Below are 14,400 nucleotides of genomic sequence, written 5' to 3' on the forward strand. Positions count from 1 at the left end.
TTGTCTCTTCCAGCATGCTGTGGTATGCATAGAGAACCTCAGTATGCTATGAGTGACGGTGGATTTGGTCAGCTGCATGCATCTCAGTAATGACTCAGTGTCAATGCAGAATACCCCATTTCAGGTTAAAAGACAATTGTATTGCATACAGCACTGTGAGTGCTTACTCTTAAAATTATAATATCATCCCAGAAAAATTCAAGAATAACACCGAGAAAACCTCATGCCATCTTATACCTTTACTTCTGATAATATAATCCACTTGCAGATGTTTATGACCTGAAATTTTACACCTCTTTGATTTCTTTTCTTATTGGCCTTGTTTATCTGCTGCTGATGATGCAGGTTATCTTTATATGAGAACTATTTATGACTTAAGTGCATTTCCCTTGAAATAGCCTCTGATAGTGTCGTCACTTCAGAGAAAAAGGGTGGGAGCATTAGTGACTCAGGTCTCAAGTCACTTAAAGTTAAGGACTTTATACAGGTTGCTGACACTGCCAAATATTCCCTACAAGTTACATTTAGTGTACAAAACTAGTTTTTTTTTGTTTTTTGTTTTTAATGTGCTAATCATCGAGTCTTTCAGACACAATGGTAAAGCAATTGAAGCTGATTTCTTGGAGTGGGTTTCTTGTTTGTTGATTTCTGTTCTGTGTAGTCAGCTGACACACCTGGATTGCTCTCTAGGTGAGGCTGTCACAAAAATCTTTGACTGTTCTGTCAGGTTCTCATACTGCCATTTCACCATTACCCTGCCTACAAGTCCAGAGCTTAGTTTAATTCAACTTGGGTGGACAAGAGTAAAAGTCGAAAAAGATGTGGCTGCTGTCACCTGTGGGATACCTGCGCTGTGGCAAGTGGACAAACAGTCAGAGGGTTGCTTGGGAAAAGTTCTGTAGAAATTTGAAAGATAAAATGTTTGATTTTGGCATCTTGCCTGTACATGCTCGATGTGATGCTGGAATTTAAATCACAATCCACGTTGGAGTTCTTTTCAACAGGGGAGGCACCCTGGGGGGTCACAAGTGCTTCTAGCTTTCTCCTGTACAGCACTGCAAGGCATCCCAGCAGGGCAGCCTGCTATGTCCTAGCCCTTATGTACAGCTGTCCATATGTGTCAGAGAATGTTTCAGGGGGAACCTCTGGTTTTCTTGCTGTTAACACTGTATTTTCATTCATTATATGTTATAGAGTTTGAGTCCCAGAGGCACCAGGAGCATTTATTTCACTGACCCTGAGGTAGTCACTGCTTTCTTTGTAGGCCTGGTTCAGACTTGGTGTCCCAGAGCATACTACTGAGGCTGCTGTGCAGTCTTGATTCTACCAGGTTCCTGAAGGATTCACTACACCACTGTTGCTTTCTGCCTCACATCCTTAGAATTCAAGTGCGTTAGTCTCTTTAATGGTACCAGAAAGCCACATACTGTCTCTCTGTGAAAACACAAAGAACAGATGCATGCTTTTAAATAGTTAAAATGTTAATTATGATTCACAGATAGTTTAAACCCAAATATTAAATAATATCAAATGCTGACATTTTCAATCAGTAATTGTTTTTCCAGCTGCTGAGCAGGACAAACTATTAAATATTTTTAGAAGGTTATTTTTGCAGCTGCTCAAGTGCTTAAAGCATAAAAGTCTTAGGCTATTTTGTCAGGCTTGGCAACCTTGGCTGCACAGTGGGCAAAAGTTAATGACAGTCTGTGGTGAAAGTGGACTGGTGAGATTCTTCTGATGCACCTTGGTTAGTTGTAGAAGGCTTGGGCTGCATCCAGATAAGCTGAAAATAGCATTCTGGTCTCTTTTGAAAGTTTGTGGCTTTTCAATATTTTGTGACAAATATCTACAGTCTTTTTTTCTTTCTTACTATATTGGTTATTACACATATGTGGAAATTAGTTTTTTCCTCCTTATATCTTGAAAATGTTTGTTTCACGGGGTGTGAACTGTTTCATGAAATAATGGTTTGACTTGTAGCAAATGACATAGAACTACAGAATTTTGGTTTAGAAATGTATATAATGTGCCTTTCAGTAAGAGATCTTAAGAGCTTTCAATTAAACCACTGATTGTGGAGGGACACTGTTCTCACCCATCAGAAAGACTAGTTAGCTGCAGTACCCTGACTGTAAGTACACCACTCACATTTGCGCAGTGATTCATTAGTCAAACTGGTAAAACACTTTCATACAATGGCTTACTGGTAGCATTTCTCTGTCTGATTGCTCATTTTGTTGTAACGCCTAGAAGTGCTGGAGCATTTACTTCGGAATATACCTTTTCTGTGCATCTCCTTGCTTTGGTTTCTCACTAGATCTCTGTTGTCTCACAACACTGATGTTTGCAGTAAGCGTTTGCTGTAACTTGTGGAAACTATGAAAATACTTTAGAAAATTACTGATATATTTTGATCAAGCCCTAATTATGAGCACAGAATGCGCAAATGAAGAACAGTGAGACACTGAGAGCTAGAGAGAAGCTGACATTGGTAGGGGAGAAGGTGAAATACTAAAGGTGAAATTCTGTTTAATATTCAATTGTAGGCTTTTTAAAGCCAAATTAAAAAAAAGGAAAAAAAAAAAAAAAAAAAGAAGTAGAATAAAAAAGCTTTCACAAAGCAGAAGTGTGAGTGAAATGAAACGTAGTGGCTAGACAAATGAAAAAAAAAAACCACACCAAACACATTCATTAAACACACTAAATTGAAATTTAAGAGCCCCAGAAGAAAAGGTGGTCTGTCAGTCAGCCGCCCAGCTTGGATGGGGCACCCAACTGGAACTCACGGTCTGGGTTCATTTACCCGCCTTGGTCACAGGTTTCCTGTGTGTTCTCAGGCAACCTTTTTCATCTGCCCCATGACTGACTTCCTCATTTTTAGAGCAGAGAACGTCGTCCTCCCTTCCGGAGGTGTGTCATGAAGGTGAAGCCTACAGATGCTTTTAAAAACATGAATGTTACAGTGTGGAGAGCCGGCCTAGGGACTCAAATGAGAGGGATGAGTTTCATCACAGAGAAAAATTACCTGTGCTTCTCTCATTTAATTGCTTTGGGAGTAGATGGAAGTGATTTGCAGATCTAGAGAGGTTTTAGTGATTTTTTACTATTTTGGAACCTTCAGATCTGTTTCTCATGGAATTTGGCTGTCCCTGTGCAGCAGCAAGCAGTTGGAATATTCCTTGTCTCTCACCTTTCTCGTCACGGTCTGCCTCCTTCTAGCTTTGAGTCATTCTTATCTGCTTGACACACACGACCCACACAAACCCAACTGGATCAGAAATGCAGATTCTGTCATATGCTGAATTACACAGAGATCTCTTGACATTTAAATATGGGTGTGTGTAAGAAAGAAACCAAAGAATGCTTGAACCTCTTCAGCAGGTTACCTGAAGTTACCCTAAACTGTTCAAAAAGGCACTATGAGGGAGCCATCCGTCACCTCATTGGTCTCCTGACAAGATGTACATTGGCACATTTTTGCTTTCACATGTTGAGGGTGTCTTAATAGCCTAGCACTACAGTTAGCCTTCTGCTCCTCAAGTCCCTAATAGGCAAATATTCATTTAAGTGATTTCAATATGAATCTCACACGGATTCTGAGTAAGGAATCAGAAATGACAAGTCACAATCCTTTTGATGTGTCCTTTTATCTCATGTGGGTTGATATTTAAACTTTTTTCAGTATTTACAGGAATTATTTTTCACTGGGAAGACGGTGTGGAGCTCTGTACTTACTTTCTCTTCCCCTCTTAGTAATGTTTTTCTCCAGCCACTGACAAGATTGTGAAAGTACACACACGTTTTCTTTCTGACCAGAAACACCATCTCTTTGATTCTGCTACTACAGCTGTTTCTGTTTTCTGTCCTCCCACCTTCTTCATACCTTCTTTTTATCTGGACATGTTTTTACAAACCTTCATTTGACTTGACCCTCAACTTTCTCAGAGTTGTTGAGGTTAATGAGAGATCCTCTTCACAGAAGAAACCTTTGAAACCTGTGTAACATCCCCATCCATTATGTATTTCAGCCTTTCTCCCATGGACACAGAAATGCCTCCTCTGCTTTCCCCTGAGATCCATACTTAATCCACATGTTTTTCTGCCACCTGTTCTCTGTCTCCCAGGTCTTCCTTTGTCTATTTCTTACTTTTGGATGGCAGTCAATCTTTCTCTTGGGAAGTTTGGCTTGTCTTCACCAACTGTTCATCAAATTGCTTTCCTGTTTATTTTTCCCCACCATTTATTTCACTGCACTAGTTTTCCCTCTCACATGGAGAAACTTGTGAGCAGCCCTGTTAATTTAGGTCAAGGTACTCTCATTTTAGGTGAATAAAGAACCAGCTTTTCATTTGGAGAGAAGCACTGCCACTCTGGGTTGACTACTATATCTGATTTAAACATCTAAGTGTGAAGATTTGCAGTTGTGCGAAGAGTGATGTCTCATCCCTTCAGAGACTGGTTAGCTCCATCTCCAGCCCTGAAAAAACATGGTTGTGCTTGAACTTTGCTGTTGCTGCTGCTGCTGGCCATCTCCTCTATGCTTGTAGTACTTTTTTTCCTTTACCAACTGGAAAGCCTGGAAATTTGCTCTCCTCATAGCTCAGAAGGACCGGTGCCTGAGAGTGTGGCAACTGCTTGGTTGTCTGTTGCTATTTCAACCCTATGTCTGGGCTACAAGTATCTAATTGTCAAAGTAATTTAGTCTTTTACCAAAGAAATGATTTTCCTCCTGGAAATTGGCAAGCCTGCCATTTAACACACTGTAATTGACTTCAGCTGAAAGATTCAATTATCTAGGACTATGGTTCAATAAAATCTAATTGTGCCTAGAGCAGACGGACTCATAGAAAAACTCAAGGATTGTCATCTACCTTTGCCTGGACAAGCTAAATCACATATCCTCTGATCCAGACAGTTGAGGTTATGCCACTGCTTGGCCTGTCCAGCCTGGTGGCATCTTGGAAGGAATGGTTTCCAGCGGTCTTGTTTCACACGTGGACAAAGTTGAGTGTCTGACAAACTGTTCAGCATCCTTGACTCAGTTTTACATGACTAACTATTTCATTTCAGTGTGTCCTCCTGGTGTCGGGGCTGGGGAATGGGAAGTAAACTCTGTCTGGTTTCATTATGATAGTGACAATAGTGCAATCCATGATGTATGGGAGATTAAAAGCCTTGTAACCTTACAGACCAAATTATTCACAAGATCAAAATCTGAAGTCAGATCAGTGCCTAAACATCCTCTTGTCTTGCCTCACCCATTGTAGAAATAAATATGGGAAAACAAATATTTATTCAGAACTTCCTCTCACTGTTTACCAAGTAGGAAGCTTTGTTGGGCCAATTTCTGCATATAAATACTCACTGGCCATCATGTATTGGCTTTTATGACTATATACTGTAATAACAAAAAGCCTTTTTGCCCAAGCATTTATTAAAGGGTTTTCATTAGCCACTCTGATCAATTCCATTTTTCACTTACAGAACTTAAGGAAAAAGCAGAGACTTTTTCATTGTGATGAGAACACTGGCACAGGTAATCAGTAATTTGGGATGATGGCTGGATAGGTTGTGTGCCAAGTATCTCTGTCATATTCTGAGAGCACAGGTGCTGTTACTCTTCTGAGAGATGTGTCCCAAGCCACAGCCCTTGACCCAGACTTGGTTGTATGTTATTAGCTCTTCTCACCTGGTGCCATTCTTCTTTTCTCAGTTATTTCTGTCAAGATTACACTATTGCAAACAGGAAAGAAGAAATACACTTTCAGACCAAAATAATTGATTTTATTGGTTCTGGCATTCTGACTATATCAGCAATAAAATATGTAACATTACTGGGTAGAGCATTTGCAGTGTTAATCATTCTTTATGCAACTACCTGTTTTTTGTTTTTGTTTTTGGTTTACAAAAATTTAAACAAATGCCGAAGCTGCAGAGAATAATAAAACAAGGCAGTCAAGGCAGAATGGGCAGGTTCAGTGATATGAATCAAAAATAAAGTAAAAACCAGCTAACACCATGAGAACTGGAAAGAGAGGCTCTTCTCCATGGCTATACTATAGTTCTTGGGAGCAGAGCAAAGAATTTCATTACAGGAATGAGCTGACGCTAACTAACTACACTTCCATTTGCAGAGGCTATGAAACTAAAGAAGAAAATAAATGAAGTGTCCAAGTTTTATGTTTGAATTAAGCTGATGCAGAGAACTAGACTGACATTTAGCATACAGTATTTCCTCATTTAGTAATCTTTCTTTTTGAAATGCTGGCTTCTGTTCTGCCTTGTCAGCCATGCCTTTATTTTTTTTCATCCCGTCGTTCAGAAGATGGTTCAAAATGAACCAAAAAGCTACCATGGCAGATACAAGTGACCCTTCTTCAGACTTTGCCTGGTTGGCTTGTGTCAGAACACTAATGGAGCTTCATGCATTACTTACTCATGTGCAGTGCCAGACAACGAACATTGTGTTGGTATTGGCAATGTACTCCTGAACTAAGCAGAATTCTTTCATTGGTTTGCTTGAGAGTGCAAAGTGCTTTTAATTCCCATTCTTCCATCTGAGCATTGCCACCCTTGTACCCGGGAGTAATAAAGCTTCAAAGAGTTGATAAAAATTACAGTTGAAGGCAGATGTTATTCCAGGTCAGAAAGATAAAAAGAAAAGAAAAATAAAAACCAGTGCTAGCCAAATGCAGTCATCTCGTATTTGACCAAAAATACTGTGTTCCTTCATATTTTTGGAATGTCTTTCCACTTATTTCTTCAAAGTAACTGACACAGATGAAAGCACTGTTCATAAAAATGCAAGATTATCCAAATATTTTGCAAAGCTGATGATACTCATTGGTTTCTGTGCTGAATATGGCTAAAACTATAAGTTTATGGACATCATGTCTAAATCGAAAATGAGATTGTATCTTAGAATCACATAATCACAAAGTTGGAAAGGTCCTACGAGATCATCTAGTCCAACCATACATTTTGTTCATTATGCTCACAGTTTTGTTTCATAAGTATACGTATGAAGTCATTTTTTTCCACAAAAGAGCTTGTGGATTGCTTGCTTTATGGTTTTTTTTCTGTTATTTAAAAAGGAAGAATTTTAATTAAATCCTCCAAATCCTGCCAAATTCAATGGAGGGAAAGTATAGTATTTTGCAGATATTCTTAGTCTCAAGTCCAGTTGTGTATCACTGTTAGGGAAATAAAATTTAATGTCATCACCAGCCAGTAAATCATTTTCTTTCCCCTTTTTATCATTTTGATCTATCTTTTTTTTTTTTTTTAAATTTTTTTTTTTCTTTTTCTGCAAGACAATTTTAGTTTCTGTCTCCCTCCTTGGTTTGATACCTATCATTATATTACTCTGTGCAGTGTTTGTTTAGATGGGTCCTCCTCCATTTTCTCCAAAGTATGGTGAGGATCGGGGAGTCACATCAGCAATGTATACCATGTATCTGCTGTTAAATACTGCCCCATAATCTATACATTATTGTTCCATTTAATCTGCTTTCAGTCCCAGTCTCTGTGGTCAGCCTAGTGCTCATGCCCAAGTCAGTTCTTTTCTATTTGCACGTTGATATTGTAGCCAAATCCTCTTTCTTTTTAGATCTGTTTCACCTGTTTCACCTTTTGGTTTCTTTGTTCTAGTGATGTTGCTGTTCCAAGGCAGATTACTTCACAGTGACCCACTGTGTGGCTGCCTAGTATCATCTGTATCCTGGTAGAAGGAACTGCCCTGTTTGTGTCACCTTTGCTTTAGAAAATACCACTAGGTATTTCTCACTTGACCTTTCCTCGTTTAGAAGATGCGAAAATAATTAATCATAGAAATGGCCTATTTTGGGGAGGTGTAGCCTGAGGAAGGAAGTCATGTGGGAGTGTGTGTTTGTTGTTAGTATCAGAAAGGGAATCACTCCATTGGGAATCACTCTGTTGCCCGCGTGCTTGTGTCAAAAGATAGGAAATCAGTGTGCTCTGAAACCTCACTGCACCGTGATTCTTCTTGTATCAGTCTCTTCCCATAAGGTACTTCACTTCAGAAAAGTGCAGGGAGAGGGGGGAGAAGTCCCATAGGGGAAGGAGGGAACCCTTTGTAGCATTTAATGCCAAGAAAATACAATAAAATCAGTGCTTCCACTGAGAGTTGGCGGTGTATTTTCTGTAACAAGACCTGGTTTTGGTTTCTTTGTAGTACAGCCTGATTCAGACTGTAACGAGTTGACTGGAGAGAGTGAAATCTGCTTTTGACAGATATTTCCCATGATCTGTCGAAGATAAATACTCCCGTAAGCTGACAGGCAGCTTGTTTACATGCTAAAGAAAAAATAACACACACACAAAAAAAAAACCAAAAAACAAACACAAAAAACACAGAGAGACAAAGCAACATTCAGATCAGTCATTCTGATCAAGGCAGTGTCAATTATTAGGCTGTAAAGGGAACTGATGACTCAACTTAGACACAACACTGCGGCGGTCTCCGATTTTCAGTTTCAGAACAGATTCTTTTCAGGAATTATTTTCATTCAAACCCGATGTTTAAACATGCTTCTGGAAGCGTACGTCATTTTGTGATCACAATCTAGGAGACCAGTGTCAGTGTGTGCTGTGTTTGTGCAGAATGGAGAACATCTCCTTGTTCCTGAGTGGACGTTGGGCATCCGGTGTGAGAGGGCTCCCATGACACATCGCATGATACCAGGACTTCACCCGCGCACAACCCGAATGTCAGTCACAGCGTTAAGTTCATTGATCCACGTGCATCCATAAAATTGAAAAGATCTTTGATTCAGAAAATTCTGATCAGATCCCGTGCTTAGTAATTCCAGCAAGTGCACTTGTAAAAATGAGTGACTCAGAAATTGAAATGCAAAGCATTTCTCTGAACGGTGGCCGGAAATTGGCTCTGAAAACTGAAACAAAGCCCAGACCGCAGCTTTATCTATTTACTTATTAATTTTAGATATGCGAAAATCCCTTTGTCTTTGGGAGACATTCTGATTCTTCTTCTTGTTGTGCTTGCCTGTGCAATCCTTAGGCTATATGATCAGCCCTGTCAGGACTGCCTGACATGTCTAATTTTTAGTTTAAAACAATGAGTTCCCCATGAATGGTTTCATTGCCTGTAGTGCTGTCTGATTCTGTCACAGCATTCAGTAGAAGTTGGTGGAAGTATTAGGCAGGACAGGATGTTGGAATATTTGAGGTCATGTAATATTCAGGAAGAAATCTACACTAGTGGAGTCAAGTGGAGCAGCTCAGCTGCTGATTACTCAATGTATAAGTTATATATACAGCATACAAGGGTATCTCTCTCCTCCAGCATGAATAAATCCAAATGTTTCTATTAGTCACATGTTGCCCTGCCTTTTGCAGTGCTGATTGTGTTTCACTGGTGGATGCTTACTCCATTAGAGCAGAGGGCTCCTTGGACTGACAGCTTTTTGGTGTTAGTGGGGGGTCGCTGCAAAAAAATAAAAACACCTTGGATATCAGTGCATTAGGCTGTAAAGAAGGGAGGGCTGTGCTTATGCCACAGGGAGGGTGGAGCCCATATCGGTTTTCTTATCCTCATTCTGCACCCAAAATATCTCTGTTTCTTCTCTGTCAGCACCTGGGCACCTGCTGTTTGTCCTTGAGAGTGAGTTTGGATGCTCTGGACTCACCACACAGCCTTAGACAACATAGGAGTTGTTTCCCTGGTTGCTGTTCTGCATTCTGAAGCCCAGAAATGAAAATCACGGCAGAGGAAAATAAAGTGATATCTATGCTTAAGGGACTTGCAATTCCCATGGCAGGGCTAGTGAAGTAGTACTCATTTCAAAGAGAAGATAGTCTGGGTGATTTTTCTTAATTGCTGTTTACCTAAATAAATAAATAATCCATATTCATAGCTTTAACTAAAGTAAATGGTGTTGAATTGTTTACCTCTCCAGAGGATAATTATTAGGGTGGGGTGGGGGGTGTAGCAATTAATAATAAAACATCTAGACAAGATTACAGAATGTTCTGATTAGAATAGTAAACATTATGCTACAGATAAAAGTAAATACATGGAGCTGCCTTGAATTAAGGAAAAAAAAAAACCACAATGCTATGCTATCCAAAGAAGCACGCTGAGCAGCAGCAGTTCAGTTGAAGGGGCTGTTGTCTTGAAGCTATTTTATATCACAAAGAGGTTGTTTTGGCATAAAGTTAGCTTCCTTGGTATGTTGTCCCTCAGTTCTCATCCAGAACAAAAGCACACAAATACTGGCATTCACAAAGATTTGTGCAGCAGCTGTAATACCCATCAGCAGCGCTTTGAGTCTGTTGTGCGTTGATCCTTAAACCCAGTGACAGAGAGTGTTTCATCTGTTTATATCAGTAGTAAACAAAACCTTCACTTGTGCTGTGAGCCTTCCTTCCACCTCCTTCACACAGTTCTTTGAATGAAATTCTTTGCTCATCTGAGAGTTTTAAATTTCGACCCATCTTTTCATGTCTTTTGGCTATGGTTTCTTATCTAGCTAATCAGCTCAAAGAGAGCCAGTGATGTGTATAGGGATTTCTGTGGCAGCTGCATACCATTAGGCTGAATGATTTAAAAAAGCATAATTGTACCTTAATGCAGTAAATACAGACCAATCTGCTGGTTTAACTTATAGTAGCAATAGAACCAAGCCTTGGACCGGAGAGTGCTTGCTTGACAGGATGGAGAATGCAGGGATGGTGGAACTGGTCTGCCCCATAGTCTTATCGGTTTCCAGCTCTTTTGGACCAACAAAAGAGTGCAATCGAGCAGTGTGGTGCTACTGCACAGGGCTAGGAGAAGAAAATGAGTATAGAAGATGAGCAGGAAGCAAGTTGTGATGTGGAAGGGCTGGGCTCTCCCTTCTCAGCTAAGTCTCTCACAGCTGGTCTTAGAGAAGCAAGATGTCTTCTCCGTGCCCTTCTCTAACATGGGCCCCAGAGGGAAGTCTTTGGGGGATAAAGGCTCCCCAACCTCCTCTAGACAAAGTTGTTCCATTCTGAGGCAGTACTTAGTGTGCTCTCTGGCAAGTAGTTGCTGGCACTTCTGCCCCTGGCTACCCTCTCATCTAGAAACCGAAAAGAGGCTTTTCTTTAACTGGAAGTGTGGTCTGACTGAGATGTGGTGGAGCTTTCCCTCATGTCTGTTGTTAGTGGAAGTGCCTGGCTGCACTCCGAAGCAAAACATGATGTCGAGGAACAAGAGCTGGCAGAGGGGCATGATGGGCTGCATCATCCCTGCCAGAGATAGCAGGAAGGCCATGGTGATTCCAGGCCTTCCGAGTTCCCTGCAGCTCCTTCTGGCTGATGAATTTCCTTGTGCATGTTTTCTTTTTCTGCTGTGGTGGCTTTTTTCCTGACCAGCCTGCTGGCTCTTCAGTGTCTGTGAGCAGTGTCCACACCAGAGGACAAGGATGTTTACACTAAGACAAGGTCCTTCGTCTGCATCCTGTTCCACATGGCAGAAGGGCCGGTTTCATAAGCATAACTAATTTTCCCTGCTGAAAAAAACCTTTATGGTTTCCCTGCAAAAAGATTTCTGTGGATAGAAATACCCATCTCCAGTGAATGTTATTTTTGTGATTTTTCTGGGAGTTTAGGCCATACGCCTGCTGGCAAAGCAGGCAGCAGCCATACCTGAGGAGTGCTTGGAGCGCTGAGGAGGCTGCGTGCTGCGAAGCTGTGCACGCTGTGTGTGTGGCACAGTAAGCCTGATAGTAGCTCACGATTAATTATCTGCATATAAAAATTCCCCTACTCACTGTTTTGCCGTTAGAGACTTACTGGCAAGATTTATGACTCTGGTGAACATGAAGTACCATTTCCTTTTTCTCGGCATTACTGTGCATGGCCTTGCTGGCTTTTCTTCTTAAACAGACCTGAGTTCATATGAGAGGGAATGTATTTTTGAACCCCTTTCCCACCATGATTCTTCCTTTCTTCTTTCTGTTTGAAATGGCAAGTGAAAATAACCCACAAAGCATTTTAGTTCCTTTTGACTTCCCCCTGCTTGGCACGGAGATGTTCAATCACCCTTCTAGCAGGCCCTTGGGACCAGGCACCACCTTGTTCTGCTGTGCATCTCAGGGCTGTGTGAGCTTCACGAGGTTCACCGTGTCTGATATGGCTTTTGCTTCTTTTTGCTGTAGCAAGCTGAGATGGTCTCTACTGGAGAGGGAAGAGTGATCTTTGGCCTCTACTTTGTGTCTTTGGTTATGTGAAAGGGGGATGGGTTCCTGGAGTAGTCAAGTTCAATAAACTGAGTCATCCTTTGTCTTTTAGTAGTACCTATCTGCTCAGGTGAAGTGGTCACTGCTGGAACTAGAAAACTAAGCACCCTCTGCCTTACAATTTGTTGTGCAGTTGTTTTGTTTGGCATTTGTAGGAGCTGGAATATAATTCTTTTACTCTGTGCTAGAGCATAGGGGACCATATATGCATCTTAGTGAATGTCTGTCTTATTTCTTCTTACCTAACACTGAGTATGTCAGTCTTCATTTCACACTCTAATGACTATTAGACTGAACTTCCTGAGGTGGCAAATGCTCCTCTGACTTCACCCTGGTCAAAAGTCACCCGAGAATCACTTTGTCTGAAGTCTTGAGATGGTGTATTTTTTCCCCGAGTACAAATCAAAAAGGGAGCAATGTTGAGCTGTTGCCATATTTTCCAGTCACAGTCATAGTTATTTTTGTATTAGAGCTTGAAGGAAAACCGGTGGAAATGCCAGATAAACTTTCCCAAAAAAAAAACATTTGTGTTAATACTTAAATATTGTTCATCTTTCACAACGTTTACTTATCTGTTTCCCACATGCTGAACCTTATGGGGAGTTTTTGTGGTTAGCTGTGACCTGTTCTTTCATTCTGCGCATTAACTGTTTTCTCATTTTGCAGTTTTAAAAAGAAATTGGCAGTAAAAGTCTGGCTGAGATAATTGTTCAGAGCACTGAGTGGGAGCACCCTTTCAACAGGACAGGCATAAATTCCTGTGGTTCACATGCATTGGGGCATAAATCCAGTGAACTGCATCATTTAGTGCCACCATGGGAAGTGTCCTTACCCGAGACTGAGTGCTAGCAAATCCAGGATCATTTTCAGAGGCTGCAGATTCTGTGACAGCAGTTTCATTCTTATCACTGAACCATCATATTTTGTCCAGCTCACATGTTTGCTAACCAAAATCTTTAAGGAATAATATGTCAGAAGCCTGGATTTTCATCATATTTAATGCAGATCTGACTTTTATTACGTTTGTTTAATCTGTTTTGGATTTTTAGTACTTTGCTGCGTGAGGCGTAAGTAATCAGCTTGTGTCGTTTGGCAGTGTGTTGTTTGGGAGCTGTCTCAATGAATCTGTTAACTTCCTTTTACATCTCGCCATCCTTTCACGGGTCATACTACCAAGGTGAAATGTTTTCGGTGGTGGCTTTATTTTAAGTAAAGTATATTCCAGCGTTAAAGTCAGTCACATTTACATAAAGTCTTAAAAGTTCATGTGGTACTATCTTCAAACTGCAGTCTCCCACCCACCTCTCCTAGCACAGCCTGCCTGATGTGTCAGAGTTAACAGCAACCAGAGAACAGGATGGAGTCAAAAATTCCCCCCACACACATCCCTGGGCCCTTTGAGGGTTTTCCATTTAAGCCCCATTGGCACTGTTAAGTGTAGCTGGGGAAAATCCAGTTTGCAGACTGGAAGACTCCCTTGCTAGCACAGAGCGACAAAAACTGCCTTCACCTTCATCCAGTCAGCTCTACATCTCCTGATGAGTTCAGTCATGGTTTCTAGCCAGACTGATTGCTCCCATGGCTCTGCTATTGTCTGAACACAGCCAGCCCAGGTGTGAGGACTGTGTGCTGCAGAAATGATCCTCATGGTGCCTCCCAGCTTGACACCGTGCATATGAGCACAACGTGAGCAATGGGCAGGTATTCTGCTTCCCTTTGGTAGAACCACGCAAGTTACTAGGAGTAAATTAAATGCACTGATAGGTGAAGCAGGCTGTGCATGTTTTCTGATGTAGGTACAAAGATGATCTAGGGTTTAATTTACAGATTTCAGGAGAGATCCCATACTAGATGTCAGGAGGATTTAAAGTGCCTTCTCAGCCTCAGGCAATCCTTCCAGCAGTTGCAAAATACAAATGTTACACTGAAGCTGTTTCAACCAGAAAGAATCATTCTTCAGCTTCACTTGAAAACATACAAAATGTAAAGAAAGCATGTTTGCTAATCTCTCATTGCATGTAACAGACAGGGATCCTTGGTGTTAGTGGAACTGGTTTCTACATGCTTTTGCGCAGCAAACATTGTGCTCCATCAAATGCGACAAAACTTTAAAAAACATAGATTCTCTTTGCACATCTGTGCTCACTCTTCCTGTTCT

At 40.9% G+C, this 14,400-nt stretch overlaps 1 protein-coding gene across 4 annotated transcripts in view; it reads left to right on the forward strand.

Moving 5' to 3' along the window:
- BACH2 (BTB domain and CNC homolog 2) overlaps window positions 1-14,400 on the forward strand; it is a 180,521-nt gene that overhangs the window by 80,241 nt on the left and 85,880 nt on the right. The window lies entirely within an intron of this gene.

Source organism: Coturnix japonica, chromosome 3 (genome assembly GCF_001577835.2).
Source record: "Coturnix japonica isolate 7356 chromosome 3, Coturnix japonica 2.1, whole genome shotgun sequence".
Classification (NCBI taxonomy): Eukaryota; Metazoa; Chordata; class Aves; order Galliformes; family Phasianidae; genus Coturnix; species Coturnix japonica.